This window comes from Eumetopias jubatus, unplaced genomic scaffold, assembly GCF_037043125.1.
Source record: "Eumetopias jubatus isolate StellerSeaLion01/CBP00866 unplaced genomic scaffold, mEumJub1_p1.0 scaffold_7, whole genome shotgun sequence".
In the NCBI taxonomy this organism is placed as follows: Eukaryota; Metazoa; Chordata; class Mammalia; order Carnivora; family Otariidae; genus Eumetopias; species Eumetopias jubatus.
The window spans coordinates 21,854,024-21,871,403 of record NW_028274813.1 but is presented as its reverse complement, the minus strand read 5'-3'; the positions used below and the strand labels follow the sequence as shown (position 1 = coordinate 21,871,403).

Sequence of the window (17,380 nt, the reverse complement as noted above, 5' to 3'; positions counted from 1 at the left end):
GGCACATTTTAGGAACTCGACAATGGCAAAGGTTTATTACTAACTAGAAACAACATTAAAATTAGAGAGATAGGCACCTGGGTGGCTCAGTAGGTTAAGCGGTTAAGTGTCTGCCTTCAGCTCAGGTCATGACCCAGGATCCTGAGATCAAGCCCTGCATTGGGCTTCCCCCCCAGTGGGAGTCTGCTTCTCTGTCTCCCTCTGCCCCTCCCCACTGCTTGTGCATGCTTTCTCTCTCAAATAAATAAAATCTTTTTAAAAAATTGGAGAGGTAATCCAATGTCTATATTTTAAAGATGAGGAAATTGAGGGACAAGGAGATAAAGCAATCAATCCAAGATAAAGGAAGTAGTTTATAGCAGAGAAAGAACTAGCCACAGGTCCCTAATATTCAAACTAATATTGATTCCACTTCACTGTATTACTGACTTGGATACTAGCCAAAAAAAACCTCTTAAATAATTAAATAAGTTACCATGTTCTTTCCTGAGATAGAAGGAAATATGAAATAGGAATTATACAATCTCTGATGCAGGGATGTTTCTGCAACATTCTGTCAACAGTCATAAAACTGAGAGAAAAAAAGAATCACAGAATAGAGTTGATTTGATTAAAACAAAATCAGGTATAGACTACTTATCCCCTTCTATGTTCAAGACACCGGCTAGACACTGAGGAAAGTATTGTATGAGACACACTGATTGGGACAAATAAGATCAAGCAGGAGGGAAGTGACATCAATGTTAGCTAGTAGAAACAGAATTTAAGTTAGTAAATTCAAGAGAAACTGCTCTGATCAGCACGAACTCATAAAGAAAGGTACATAAAATAAGGAGACCACGAGCAAACTCAAGTGTGAAGAAGAGAAAAGACTGGGTCACTGATAAAGGACAGGCATTGAAGACCAACAGTAGCATGGTCAAGAGCCACAGACTGGGCCGTCAGGGCTGTTCATGAAGAGTAAAGTTCAAGAGGGCTGAGATTAAAAAGTAAGGTCAGAAACCAGGTGGGGAGAATGCTGAAATCCAGTTTAAGCTTTCAAAAGTTTCTCAGCAAGGGAATAACATGATCAGATACGTGCTTGAGAAAGATTAATCACCAAAAGACATTATGCTAACATTAGGATATTAAAATATAGCAACATTAAAAATAATTGAAGATCCTCCTTTTAAAGCAGGAATGGACTTTTAGAACCAACTTTTTTCTCATCTGAATTCAATTTTCAGCAATCAAATTCAATTGAGCTGGCTTATAATAGATAAGAACCATCTATGGCATTCAAGAGACTATGGGGAAAAAAAGAAAACACCACTTATCAGTCTCAGTCTTTCTGAAGAAACTATAGGTGTGTTTCCATTCAATCCAATAAATATTAACTGCACTCAGCAACAACCAAGCTGCTGAGACACAAAGACGAACAAGACGGCATAGTTCCACATTCTTCTGCTACAGAGAACCATACAGCGTGGTTAGGCAACAGACACATAACAGTTATTTTTAATAAATATGATATATATAAGCAATTTTTTCTTCTGTATTTCAAATTCAGCCTCTCTTCCCCATTTATGCTACCTAATCTATACTTACATTTCATTCTTCAGTGTCTTCATCTCTCCTTATCTTTATATAATGTTTTCTAACAATGATTCTTTGTCAAAAAGAAAAGAGCCCTGAGCTAACACCATTAGGTGATAGCTAAGGGAACAAAAAGAAGATAATTTGCAGTTGCTAGTGAAAGTAATAAAGACAAAGAGCAAAAAAAGGGAGGCAGGGGGAAGAAAGAGGCAGAAACACAGCTAGAGAGAAAATGAATGCCTATGCCAGCCAATCTGAGAAGTCAACACCACTAGGGCAAGAGTGTGCATAGCATTCCTGTCCTGTTTCCCTTTGATGCCTTCTTTCATGATGAAAGTGCTCATAACATGGGTGTTGGCAGGGGAAATGTGGTTGAGAGGAGAATGGGGAAGAAGGAAAAGATTAACAAGAGAATCTGATCAACTGGACACCACTCCCAAAATGTCTTCTGTAAGAATTCAAAATAACTTGATTCTGTAATATTTGAAAAAAAAATGATCCCAAATTAGGGGTAAGCCAAATGGAAATACAGTCACTTGTAAAGGCTTTATTTACAAATGAAAAATTAGTGGAGAGACAAAGCCACTTGGTCAATTTTCCCAAAGAGTTTGATAAAAGCCTCTTCTAAATTCTAGGACAAAAAATTACTATAAATTTTTCTTTTAATTTTTATAATTGCTAGCCTTTGAGTTTTAGATACATCAAATATATGGTACAACAGTCATAGATACACAGACGCACACATCACATACATTTTAGTATACTAAACATGTATACTGTCAACTTATGTGTTTGTATTATACTCACTTTATCAAAAATTAAAAAAACAAATTTAAATTTTAATTATTATAAAGATTAAGAGTTTTTATATCTTGGCATTGATGACAAGTTAATCTTAAGCATAAATGTTCTGGTTCCCAAGTCTCCTTGGTTGGAAGCACCATTCTTAATTATAAAATTTCTCATATAAACACAAACCACAAGAGAATGATCTGTTCTACAATACAGTTTCTAGAAACGGAGCTCAGTGAAAAGTAGCAACTGCCTTATCAAAATGATACATTGAAACAAAAATGATATTTAAAGTATAGGCAAATATAAAGCTCAATTCTTTATCAGGACAAAAATGGTGACATTAAAGTTGGTAAGTAACAAACAAGCCTCAAGTAGAACACCATTCGAAACAGAATTAAATTAATTATCTTAATACTGACTCTGTGAACAAAGATAAGACTAATTCCAGCCCAAAATATAACTTCCTTAAAGCAGACACAAGATGAAAACACTGACTGAATATGGATATTATATCCAAAATGAGATGTAAATATCTCAGTAAGAAAGAGGACTGATGCAAGCACAGGAAAAAAAAATTAAATTTTTATTTATATTTTTTGTATTTATTGAAATTAAACTCTTCCAACATGTTGGAACATTTTAGGTTCCACATGACCAGTTAATTGCATGTATAGATGATTTAGTTTTAACTAACCTAAAATGGACAGGAAGCTTTAAAAACCAAAACCTGCAAAGAAACTACACATTGAGTGGTGCCTGGGTGGTGCAGTCAGTTAAGTGTCTGACTTAGTTTCGGCTCAGGTAGCAATCTCAGGGTCATGAGATTGAGCCCCATGTTGGGCTCTATGGTTAGCACAGAGTCTGCTTAAGACTCTCTCCCTCTGCCGCTCCTCCCCACGCTCACTGGCTCTCTCACTCTCTCAAATAAATAAATCTTTAAAAAAAAAAACAAAACTACACATTGAATATAACATTACTAATGTGTGGATAGGTATTTGTAAATGTGATATTAGGATTAACATGAATTCAACCAGCATTCTCAGAGTGCCAACTATGGACACAAGGCTAGCCTCAAGGGCTATGAAAAATACAAGGCAAGTCATGTTTCTCAGCTAAAAGAAAACCTGGTTAAGGGCACTGTGGTTTATGACCTGACCGACAGCAGTCAGCCCCCATCTCCACCTCCTTCCAATATACTCTCCTATTCCATAGAGGCTACAAAACTCAATGTTCAGACTCCCTTAAGCTAGGTTGGGGGAGGCAAATTAAACTCAATATAGAGAGAATTAGAAGGTGGAAATAAGGTAGAGACAATATACTTGCTAATTTGGCTTTTTGCTACTGGCCAGCAAGGTCTTAGAGATATAACTTATTTTGTTCCACAGTGAATATCCGCTTTTGCGCTATCCCTTCTTAGAAGCCTAAGCAAGGCCACATCTGCCAGTATTATTATAAACAACTATTGCATAAAATACCTAGAGCAGTTCCATTTCCCACACTAACCCCTAACTGATGTTATAAAGTTTTGCTTTTACTGTATAAACAAAAGAACACATTTAATAGGATTTCACCTGAAATTCTCAGCTTCTCAATTAAGCCATGCCCCACTCACCTCTACTGGGAAATTAGCCTGACATATTCTTGCATGTCTTGATAAACTCATTCATTTCTGTATAATTTAGGTGTTTTATGAACTGATAGTGAGAGGACAACTAATCAATTTTCCAGAGTCAGGAGAACTAAGGGAAGTCTCTGAACAAAAGAACTCAAACCAAGCAAAACAAGTATGGTAGCCCAAAAATATAGCTACAGGAAGCTAAACCAGGCCATCACTCATTGGGATCTCACTATTTAAAACTTTTTAAAGTCATGATTGGTAGAAAGTAGAATATATACTTAAAATCTGTGAGTCAATTTTTCTTAACTCAAGCAAAATATATATTAATAAGCTTTAATAACTGATTCAAACCCTTTTATTAGTTAGGGATCAGCTACATAAAATATCAGGGGCCACTATAATAACAATGTCACAAATAATTCTTCCTTTACAAATAGAACCTTCTGTCTTTTCTATCCTAATTTGTCTACATATACTATTACCATTTTCTTTTTGCCAAATGAAGCAGAGACACATAAAAGGACATTAATCCCAAATAACAGGTTCCTCGGTCTTTCTCAGTGATTAAAAATAATTATTTCTCCACAAATCCTATGAGAACATATCTGCTTCATACAACTACAGCTTCCTTGTACTTTTTAATGAAACATGATACTAAGCTTAAGCAAAGTACAGAAAATAATGTTCAATTAATTAAATACATTCATCTCTTTGTGAAGAAATAAAATATTAACTTCTGTTTCATTAGCCATGATGTTCACTACATGGAACATTTTAAATACACATTTCTTCAGAATGTTCAACTTATTACACAAGGGGACACATAATTAAAATCTAGGCCCCAGCAACACACTGGGGGAATTCTGACCCTGGCACACATATCTCAAGTATATTTGTGTTTTCTTCATTTTTCTCATACTCTATTAGACTGATAATTGTAACTCTGCAACTCTGATGTTTAAAGTAGGCACTTTGGGAGAAGAAAATTTGAATACAAATAGAATAAAACCAAAGCAGATTGGTATTTGGGACTGCTTTTGATTGAGGTGGAACTGCCTCTGATTAACACATTTGTTATGAAATGCAATAGGACAAAGCAGGTATCAATACAAGACAGACGCCTGTGTCTTACCAGTATTGATGTGGCACCTGAGAGGACCAAGATGAAGTTCATAGTTCAACTAAAGAAATATGTCATCCCTAGTTACATTATATATAGCAAAGAGGAGAACTTAAATGTAACCTAACACTTAATATTATTGCTCTACATCATTACAGAGCACATAGATCAGACACATTATCTTACATGATACAATAGCACTGTGCACTTGAGAGAAATGAACTTTACTTGATTTCTCAATTTTTATTTCTTGAGAGAAATCAAAGCTAAGGAGGCTAAATGAGATAAAAAGAGCCCTATTTCTTTAAGTAAATACTGTTTCAAACAAAAATAATGATATCTTGAGATACCACCTCACACCCATTAGGATGGCTACTATTAAAACAAACAAACAAACAACAACAACAACAGAAAAAAAAAGCAGAACAAGTGATGAGGATGTGGAGAAACTGGAACCCTTTGTGCACTGTTGGTAGGAATATAAAACGGTATAGCCACTGTGGAAAAAAGTATGGTGGTTCTTCAAAAGATTAAACACAGAATTACCTCGTGATCTAGTAATTTACTTTTGGATATGTACCCCAATAATTGGAAGCAGGGTCTCAAAGAGATATTTGTACACTCATGTTTATAACAGCATTAATTACAATAGCTAAAATGTGGAAGGAACCCAGGTATCCATCAACTGATGCATGGATAAGCAAAATGTGGTATATACATAGAATGGAGTATTATTCAGCCTTGAAAAGGAAGGAAATTCTACAATATGCTACGACACAGATGAACTTTGAGGACATTATGTTAAGTGAAGTAAGCCAAGCACAAAAAGACAAATACCGTATGATTCCACTTATATGAGGTACTCAGAGTGGTCAATCTCATAAAGACAAAGTGTAATAGTTATAATGCTGGTTGCCAGAAAGTTGGGGGGAGGGAGGTTCTTAGGATGGGGAGTGGGAGTTACTATTTGATAGAGAGTTTCAGTGGGGATGAGGATGGATGGTTGTACAACAGTGTGAATTTATTTAATACCACTAAGCTGTACATTTAAAAATGGTTAAGATGGTAATTTTATGATTTGTATATTTTTACCACAAAAAAAAAAAAAGAAAAATAATAAACCCTTTCTTGACTCCAGTTGATTTTCTAGGAAGGGCTGGCTATGAGGGATGTTTCTTTAATCAGCTCTCAATAAAATCCAAGACTACCACGCGCCCACCATACAGCCATGTCATACTCAGGCAAAGTAAAATCAATGTGCTATCTGTATCAATAGAAATTCAAGACATGGCTCCTAATCCAATTTCATACCATCCAATCACATTCCCACCTGTTAAGTTCCATCTATGTTTAAGTAAAATTATTAATTAAAAACTCAGTCACACTGATCTCATTTCAAGTGCTCTAAAAGTACCTATGGCTAACAAACTGAACAGCACAGCTATAAAACATCTCCATCATTGTTGAAAATGCTACTGGACAATGCTAATCTAGAGCAACCACTGATTCATACCAACATGACTTGATAGTCTTTATAATTTTTCTTCTCCTTTGTATGTACAGATATTCTTTCCTGTTCTTAATGTTGATTATGTATATACTCTTTAAAAAAAATAAATTGCATAAATTTTACCTAAGAGTGGAAAAAAATTCTATTTGTTCTCAAAAATCAATACTTAGGACAATATGTTTTGTGGAAACAATGTGACTGAACATGATTCAGTGGCTTGTTTTTAGTTTAGATCGGACCAAAGTTCATTTTATTTTGGTATTTGGTTTTAATTATTGTCTTAACTGAAATACATAACCTGACTTGTTAGTGTTAATAATTTACTTATAGACTGTTTGGATTTTTTAAAATATCAATTGGAAATAAAGACAGCATTATTAATTGCTTTAAACAGATAGCTTTCTTTTTGCCTTAATTACTGCCTGGACGATTAGCCCTATTACATTGGTGAATAGAAGGAAAGTGTTTGCTTCATTTCCAATCAATATTTCACTATTAAGTACAGTGTGCACTATAGGTTTTTAGTAGATACTCTTCAGTATCAGGAAGTTTCCCTCTCTTCCTTTTTACTAAAAGTTTCCCTAATTAATGGATGTTGAACTTTCATAAATGCTTTATCTCTTTCTTTGAGACACTAATATGATTTTCTCTTATACTGATTACAAGTGTTAAAACAACCAGGCATTGCTATCATGAACCAAATATATAGGAATGATATATAAACATGATACCAGTCTTTTGTTCCATATATGATCTGTGAATATCTTCCCCCAGCGTGGCTTGTTCTTTTCATTTTCCTAATGCAGCCAAGTATAAGGAAGAAATTTTTAATTTTGTTCAAGTCAGATTTATAATTAGTTTCATTTATGATTCATGCTTTTGGTGTCCTAGTAAAAAATCTTTGTTTATCCAGTGTTGGAAGTCACAGTACATAGTAAGTACATAGTAAGTACACAGTAAGTCAAATAAGACTTTTTTTGGAAGTTTTTTTGTTTGTTTGTTTTTTTAAGTAAGCTCTACGCCAAATGTGGAGCTTGAACTCACGACCCTGAGATCAAGAGTCATATGTCCTACTGAATGAGCCAGCCAGGTGCCCCTGGAAGTAATTCTTTTTTCTAATTTTATTTGACAGAGAGAGATAGCGAGAGAGGGAACACAGGCAGGGGGAGTGGGAGAGGGAGAAGCAGGCTTCCCACTGAGCAGGGAGCCTGATATAGGGCTCGATCCCAGGACTCTGGGATCATGACCTGAGCTGAAGGCAGACGCTTAATGACTGAGCCACCCAGGCGCCCCTTGAAGTAATTCTTTTAACTGTTTCACTTTCTTCCTCTGTTATTAGTTATATACCTATTACTCTTAGTAGCTATCCTAGAGATTACTATATGCATCCTTCACTTATTAACATATAAAGTAGATTAGTAATTTTATAACACACTCCATTTAGAATCAAAGACCCATAGAGGCGCCATCATCCCCCAGATGAATGTGTGAGCTCTATTCCAAAAAGACACAGCCAAAGGACTGAGGCTCCCTTTTCCCAACCAGCCCTCCCACCCTCACTCAAAGGGCAGAAGGCATCATAGACTTAGATTGTTCCTGCCCCAGTTCTCTCATACAGTGAAGGTTCCACACAGAAAGGGCCAGCTGAGAGATCAGGGACTACCAGCCCCACCCAGCACCACACCTGAAAAGCTGGGGTTTCACCCCAGAGGGAAGTGGGCTACAGTCCCTGAACTCAGCTACAGTACTGTGATGCAGAGGTTCTATGAGAGGAAAAGGGAAGTTATATAAACAGAGAATCGGACAGTTTTGACTAAGGGGACTGACTTTATTTGTAACAGAACATAAATTACTGTCTAAGGATAATATCAAAAACAATAAAGACAGCTAAGAAGCACACTCTTGGAATCAGAAAACACTCCCAAAGACTGTCAACACCATATTCTTACAAAGAGGCCCAACTTTAATTGAATCAGACTGTGGTACAATTTATATCCCAGGGCACTGTCAAAAAGAAAAAAGAGAAAAGAAAAAGAAAAAGCAATCAGCTAGCAACTAATGGAGAGGATAAAAGCTAGGTGGATATCAACAGAGTCAGACTAGACAGAAGTTTAATGGGGAGATCAGGGAACTAGAGCATCAAAGAGAGCCCAGCGAAAACCACAATCATCCCTGGTGGTCATGGAGACTCTGCACATATTCAAGGCTGTACCCTCTGAGAAGTAACATCAGAAACTGCACACTGCAGGGAAAATGAGTTTCACTGAACTACTCCAGTCAATTTGCTAAACTAATAAAAAAGTAAATAACAGCAAACCCCAGAAGGTGGAGAGTTAGTATCCAGACTAAATACATTTTATAAAATGTCCAATTTCAACAAAAATCTGTAGACAAGAAAAGAAATTTTAAAAGTGTGACCTATTCAAAGAAAAAAAAGACAACTGAAACTACCTTTGAGGGGGACCAGATGTTGAACTTAACAAAGATTTTTTTAAAAGCTACTCTAAGTGTGTTCGAAGAGCTAAAGGAAACTATTTTTTTTTACATTAAGGGTGTGTACAATGACAATGAGAATAGCAGTAAAAAGACAGAAATTATTTTTTAAAATGGAAATTCTGAAATTGGAAAGTCCAGTAAATTTAGTGAAAAATTCACTTGAAAGGCTCAATAGATTTGAGCTGGCAAAAAAAATAAAAAAATAAAAAAATAAAAAAATTTTAAAAATCCAAAAACTTTTTTTTAAAGATTTATTTATTATTTGAGAGAGAGAGATTGAGTGGACAAGCACATGCAAGGGGGAGGAGCAGAGGGAGAGAGAATCTCAAGCAGACTCCCTGCTGAGCATGGAGCCCTACACATGGCTCAATCTCACAACCCTGAGATCATGACCTGAGCTGAAATCAAGAGTTGGATGCTTAACCAACTGAGTCACCCAGGTGCCCCCAAAATCCAAAAACTTAAAGATAAATCAAGGGAGATTATGCCATCTAAAGAAGAGACAGAAAAAAGAATAAAAATGAATAAAAATGAACAAAGCCTCAAAGAAATGTGGAATACTAACATATATGCAATAGAATACTAGATGTAATGGAGAAAAAGAAACAAAAAATATAAAATAATGGCTAAAACTTCCCAAATTTGAAGAAAAACATGAAGCTATATATCCAAGAAGCTTGATGAACAGGTAGGATAAATACAAGGAACCCTCACCCAAACATATCAGAGTCAAACACTGAAGGCAAAGACAATGAGAAAATCTCGAAAGCAGCAAAAGAAAAGTGGCTCATCATGAATGAGGAATGCAATAGGATCAAAACTTATCATGAGAAACAAGGAAGAACAAAAACCAGTGGGCTGGTGTATTCAAAGTGCTAAAAGACATTCAACTAAAATCTTATATCCAGCAAAATTATCTTTTTAAAATGAGGTGTAAGAGGGGTGCCTGGGTGGCTCAGTCGTTAAGCATCTGCCTTCGGCTCAGGTCATGATCCCAGGGTGCTGGGATGGAGTCCCACATCGGGCTCCCTGCTCAGCAGGAAACCTGTTTCTCCCTCTCCTGCTCCCCCTACTGTGTTCCCTCTCTCGCTGTCTCTCTCTCTCTCTGTCAAATAAATAAAATCTTAAAAAAAAAAAATGAGGTACAATAAAGACATTCTCAGATAAACAAAAAATGAGAAAATGTGTTGCTAGTAAACAAGCCTTACAAGAAATATTCGAGGAAGTTTTTCAGGTTGAAAGCAACTGATACTCAATAGTAATTCAAATCCACACATACAAAAAAAGAGTGCCAAGAGAGTCCAGTGACTCCACCACCATGGTCACAGATGACTGTACCAATGAACTAATGCTAAACCCAAAATGGCAATGGCTCAAGTTTTCTTATCTTTGCAATCTAAAGAGTCTCAATGACAGCATTGTTTCTCCATGAAGCCCAGGAGGGCAGCTGTCAAGATAGTTTCTTGCCTCCCTACATTAAACCCCCATTTGAGTGTTTCCCAGTTTCCTGTATCCTAGAGGGAACAAACAAATATAACTGGATGTGGCATAATAAGCCTGTAAAACTATAAAACCATTGTTCAGATTTTCAATCACCAATTACCAATTTCTATTTGAAGGTATTTCCTCTGCTTTTTGTCTTCTGATGACTCTTTGCTTTTACATTTATTGTTCTGTCCTCGGAGGATGGGGGCCCTCTTGGTACGGTAAGGGTGGGTACTCCTCACGCCCACCTCCTAAGGTTCAGACTCCCCATACCCTTGTTCCTCATTTTAAATCTCACTATGATTCTGCCCATCCATATTGAAGGGGGCCTGTCTTTCCTAGTGAAGTGAAACTTCAGTGCTAAATGTGAGTTCAATGATTGTGACTTTACAGAGGGCAATGAATGTTCTTTTCATTTGTGTACCCCCAGATTCTACCACTAGACTCGATACCTAATAGACTCTTAATCAAAATTTACTGAATGAAAGACAATAAATTGGGGTTCTTTGCCAGTTAGAAGATAGAAAAACAGATCAAAAAACCAGAAACCAAACCACATAATAAATTATATAACCTAAGCATACATATGGATGGAAGCCTCATAAAGTTCTTCAGAGGAGTAAGAAAAAAATGTATCTAATTTTGGTTAAACCCTACCTACCTATCCAGCTCTTAATTTCAGTTACTATATATTTTGGTTCTCAGATTTATATATATTTTTTTAATTTTTTGTTGTTATGTTAATCACCATACATTACATCATTAGTTTTAGATGTAGTGTTCCATGATTCCTTGTTTATGTATAACACCCAGGGCTCCATGCAATATGTGCCCTCTTTAATACCCATCACCAGGCTAACCCATCCCCCCACCCCCCTCCCCTCTAGAACCCTCAGTTTGTTTCTCAGAGTCCATCGTCTCTCATGGTTCATCTCCCCCTCCGATTTCTCCTTCATTCTTCCCCTCCTGCTATTTTTTTTTTTAACATATATTGTATTATTTGTTTCAGAGGTCCAGATCTGTGATTTAACAAGATTTATAATCTTTTTATAATGTCCTGTTCTCTGCTAGAATTAACTATCTTATGATCTAATTTCTTAACATATTAATAACAAATGTTTTAAAGTTGATTTCTGTCAACTCCAGTATCTGAACAGTCTATATGCCTATTTCTATTTCTCACTTATATCTTGTTTTTTAGTAATGAGGTTTTATTTCTTGATACGACTGCTAAGTTTTGATCAAATACTAAACACTATGTAACAAATTATAGAAATAATATGAGGGCTCTGAATGATAATGCCTTCCTCCTCAAAAGATCTTCTTTTGTTTAGATGGGCAGTTAGGGTAGGGGCAGATAACATCACAGCAGATTCAAAGCTATGTTACAGTCTTTGTGACTGTTGGTGCATTTCCAGCTTACCCAGACTCTAGGGTTTAGCCCTTCGGGTATCCCAACTGAAAGTGTGGGATGATTAGCAGGGTCCTTCTTCTTTAATGGGCCTAAATTCTACTGTAAGCTTTGTTCAGTTTGTGACTTAAACTTTTCAGGGGAAAAGTCGTGCCAAGTATCAAATCCATCACTCTGCATTCCATTCCTCAACAGAATACATGACTCCTCCTGTCCTTATACCCAGATAACTCTGATAACTTCAAACATATTTTTAAAAATATATGTCTTACCCAGTTTTTCTAGTTTTTCTCAGTAGGAAGTCTGTTCCGCAACAAGCTAATCCACCATTAACAAAGGCAGAAACTGTTCTCTAACTAGAATTGCCAAAAGTTTACCTAATTTGTTAATCTTCACTAAGAAAGAGCAAACTATAGCCTAATACCATTATAGGTTCCCCCCAAATAAGTACTGTGTCACATAAACTCATACTTCATGCAAGTAAAGTACTAGAAATTAAATGCGTTTAATACATTTGAAAAAATTGCTAACACTGACCTTTGCTTATGTTAGCCATGTGTTACTTATTAAAAATGTTTTTTTGCAAAGATAATTTATACCATTCGAACATTTAAGAGTATAACAGGCCCACTGTTTTCATTGTTTAAGGCTGAGTGTAGTCTCATTTCTCCTGGTAGAAAGCTGCCTGAAAACAAACTTCTAAAACACAATTTAAGTCTCCACTTAAAATGATAATGCTATCAAATTAAAATCACTCTAAAGGTTAACTATAACGACTTTGGGAATAATGCATGAACAATTAAAATATGCTTATTATAAAGTCTACTCTATATCCCTTTAATAGCATTTGTAGTGGTCAAGAAATGAACAACTATCAATTGCTAAGATTCTGCAAAAAATATTACCTCATTTGTTACATATCACCTATTTTTCCATACCAAGTCCTTCAATAATTATTCCCAAAGGTATATGTTATCTTTATAATTGATTTTAACATCAAATCTATCTATAATTAACATAAATTATCAATACTTCACTGTTATGTGAGGAATATGTTTCTCCCTCTCCCCCACCCCAACTTCATGCATGTGTCCACACACATGTGCATGCATACACACACACATCACAGAGACATACACAAAGGCCTACACGTTCAACTTATACATAAAACACATGAGGCAGAAATTATGACTTCAGAAAATAAAGAACTTGAAAGGTGACACTTTTATTCCTAAATTATTTCTTCACTGACCCTACTAAATATTAAATATTGGTGATGTCTCAAAGGAAAATTTAAAATATTTGGTCCACTTCTACTTTCTGGCTTGACAGAAATATTATGCAACTCTGAGTTACAGAAAACAGAAGAGCTGCCTTTCTTCACAACTCCGATTTTTCCATAGATGAAAGATTTGAGAATTAAACTAAATCATCTTCAAAGTGTAAAAGTTCACTTGGTTTTGGAGTTTTTACTTGTAGGGCATCTCTGCCAGTAGTCAGCTTCATGAAGAACTTGGAGAATAGAGCATTTGTGGACTTAGCAATATGCTTCAGTGTCAGTTAATGTGGTTAATAACAGAGGCAGACCTCATCTGCACTAGGTTTGACAATTTTAGCCTGTCTATAAAGTTTTGCTGCCAATATTTGTTTTCTTTATAATCTGTGTATTAAAATTACTTAGTACTCAGTACCTTATTTTACAACAAGCAGTTGGATAAGGAAGAAATTATTAAGATAAAAAAACAATAGAAAATTAGGACAATGTAGGTCTCTAAGAAGGGCTTTAAAGTAGTATTGAATTGAAGGGGGCATTATTACGTAGCAAAGTAGCCAGCTTTATATATAAGAAACGCAAGAATCTAAAGAGTTTATCTTAAAAGCATGTTAAAAGGAACAACCTTCCTTCTGTTCCTAATGTACTAATCATCAAAAAGAAAAGTTATTATTGATTATCATTTCTGTTTTCCACTACCCTCTTTTTTAAAAGTAAATTATGGCATTACAGTTCCAAGTTTCCGCTAATGAATAATCATGTCAGTTGTCACTCAATTATCACTTTCAACATTCAATCTAAATTATGTAAAGCACCTTGTGTTTTTTTTTCTTTCTTTGAAGTTCCTCACTGAATTTAAAAGTCAAATTTTTTTCTTCAAGAAAAGTAAGTTGATGGAAGATGGAGGCTGAGATTAAATCAGGGGGAATCATTGATCAAGGATACTTGGAATTCTTATGAATACAAATAGCCTATCAAGGTTAATGAGGTTCAACTCAAGTTTAGAAGAAGAAAAAAAATGTACTTAGTATTTTCTATGCATATACAGATTTAGGGTTTTAGGTACAATTTGAAAGGTAAATTATGCAAACTCAAACTCAGCTTTCATTCTGGTTTTTTACAAGCTATTTTCACTGTTTTTCTCCAGTGTAAAACAACTGCTTAAAATATATCCTCTGGATCAACAAAACCTGAGAAAGAGCAAAGGTCCCCTTGAATACTGACCGACAACTCTCCCAGAAATTAATGTGCTTTTAAAGAATGACCAGACAACAAATGTTAGCTTTGAAAAATAACCATAAAAGTGTTCTACAATTCACTATTTCAGTCAACAAATACTAATATAGGTAAGACACTATCAGGGGCACAAAGAAATACAGAGATAAGACCTGGTTCTTGGCGCATACTCATTTATGATTTGAAGAGGGATATACGTATTTAATTCATAAGTGGCTTCTAGAATGCCACAAGTTTGAATTACATCATTGCATACTGTTAAATGGCCCAGAGCAAAATCTGTGCATAGCAACATATCAAAAGAGAATGCAAACAGAAGGTTGAGCATCAGAGTGGAAGCAGAGAAGATTGTTAGAAAGACAAAAGAAGTCAGTTCAACACACTCCAAAAATAAAAACAGAATCTGGTGAAATAAATAGATCCCTGGTTACAAGGACTCTGTTAAAGAGAGGTAGAGGGTGGGAGAGCCTTACCATAGCCAGGAACAAACAGTCCTTTACACATCAGTATTCTCTGACTGTGTTCACGAAGCAACTTCTTGGTTACTAATTCACCTTTCTAAAACCTAGGTATAGAAAATTGGGTGACTGGTGCTCTGCATACAACAGTGTTTAAATATCCATATAGAGCCCCACAGGATACATCAATGAGCTGGCACTCTTTTATATACTGTTCTCTGATGGGTTTCATTGTTAGTATGAATGTCTCCTGGGCCACATTAATTCTAGGACACAGAAAATTCAAGTTTCCAGATGTGAGGACAAGACTGAAACACGAGGTCTTCACCAAGGTAAGGACATCGAGGTCAGATTTGTCTTAGTGACAGGGCAGCTTTCTTCTGCAGTCCCCTATCTCCTTCATTTCAATTCATTTTGAAATTTTAAAGACATATACCTATATACTTTAAGGCAGTGTGAGAAAGGTGCCATAAGAATATTAGTGATGTGAGTAAAAGGATGGGGTATAGAAGAAAGGATTATTACTTGTAGAAGCTATAGCCGAAGAAGGCTTCAGGAATGAAAAGGCTTAGGATTTCCACAAAAAGAGGACCTTATAGGAACAGTGAACAACAGGAACAAAGACAAAAAAATGGAAATGAGTAGGAAAGTTTAAGAAAAAATGAGTTGAGTGCTCTCTTTGGCAGCACATATACTAAAATTGGAACGATACAGAGAAGATTAGCATGGCCCCTGCGCAAGGATGACACACAAATTCGTGAAGCTTTCCATATTTAAAAAGAAGAAAAAATGAGTTGACAAGACTGGGTATAAGGTTTTGTAGGAAAGGTGTTAGGAAGTTAGATTAAAGAGAAAGAGACTAGTGATTGAACAAACCACAAGAAAGAGTATTATGGCAAATGTTTTAGGGCCTGACCAATTAGTCACATTTTGTGCATGTTTATTTATTTATATTTGGTTTCTAAAAAGCAACTAAAGAAGATTAAACTTCATTATAGAATGTCTAAGGCAACACCAATTTTTTTTTTTAAAGAGACAGAGCAAGTGCAAGTAGGGCAGAGGGAGAGAATCTTAAGCAGGCTCCATGCCCAGCATGGAGCCCAATGTAGGGCTTTATCTCACGACCCTGAGATCATGACCCGAGCCTAAACCAAGAGTCGACGCTTAACTGACAGCTACCCAGGTGACCCCAACACCAAATATTTTTGAAAATTAAAGCAGAAACTAAATGCTTTTCAATTAAATTTCAATCAAATACCCAACGGAAGTCACATCAAGTGATCCATGACCAATACCATCACAAAGTCTACGCTAGATGTCATTTAGAGAACAGCTTGGAGATATTCAAAGGGCCTTCACAAGGAATGAAAGTAAGCCATACTCAAAAGTGTCACAAAATCTAAAACAATGGACATAAAATTTAATTAATTATTTTATTGTTAAAAATAAAGTTGGGGGGGAAATAAAAATGGTTAATAGGAATTTCTTCCAGAATAAACAATGTCTTTTTGTAATACCTTTTTAATGGCAACTGGGAAAAAAATCTTTCATCCTCCAAAAGGAATTTGAGTTAGACTTGAGACAAATTCAAAGAACTTTCTGCATCAATTTTAGAATGTCATGCACACAGAGACAGGGAAATCTGCCTGGCTTTTGTTCTTTGTCATGTCACCACCACCTAGAATAATGCCTGGCATGCAATAGACAGTCATTAAGTATTTGATATGTGAGTAAATGTTCAACCTCTCTGTCCACCTGTCTTTCACATCCAAATCCATACAACCAATCCAAACTAACCCAAGAGAATGCCAACTCTTTCCCTAACCCAGGTGAAAATGTAAAAGAACTACTGTTAGGACAAGGGGAAAGCCAGGCTCTTTGAACAAGAGCATTATTAGGTTATTATAATTTTTTAAATGCCTAGGAATGTGAGGTTTTTTTTTCATTGATTGATTCTGCAAGTGTTAAATGAAGTGAAACAATGGAAAGGAAGAGAGAGGACAGACCAATATGTGGTTATAAACAGCTTAGCAAAGTGATTTTCTACTTTGATATTTATTAACATAGCTTTTTCTAATTTTTAATACTTAACTTTGGCAAAATAATATCTCAGCACTTTCGTCAGCAGGATCAAGGGCTAAAATAATTAATAACCATGAAGCAAACTTTAGAAGTCCTACAATTACAATTGCTCTGATAATATTTCTGATGAGTATTTATTATACATGTAGAGGGCTCTATAAAAAGTATGTCAATATTTCATTATCTTTACAAATCTGAATCTTGATCCAAATCTAAAATACATTTTCCACTGATGCACTAAAAAACAAGATATAAGTGAGAAATAGTAATAGGCATATAGACTGTTCAGATATTGGAGTTGACAGAAATCAACTTTAAAAC

The 17,380-nt window shown here is 35.5% G+C and overlaps 1 protein-coding gene and 1 non-coding gene across 5 annotated transcripts in view; one reads left to right on the top strand and one right to left on the bottom strand.

Moving 5' to 3' along the window:
• The window catches only part of CEP128 (centrosomal protein 128), a 393,012-nt gene that overhangs the window by 283,647 nt on the left and 91,985 nt on the right, over positions 1-17,380 (bottom strand). The window lies entirely within an intron of this gene.
• LOC114208891 (U6 spliceosomal RNA) lies at positions 15,648-15,754 on the top strand. Its single transcript, XR_003609174.1, has one exon. It is a non-coding gene; the product is annotated as a U6 spliceosomal RNA (small nuclear RNA).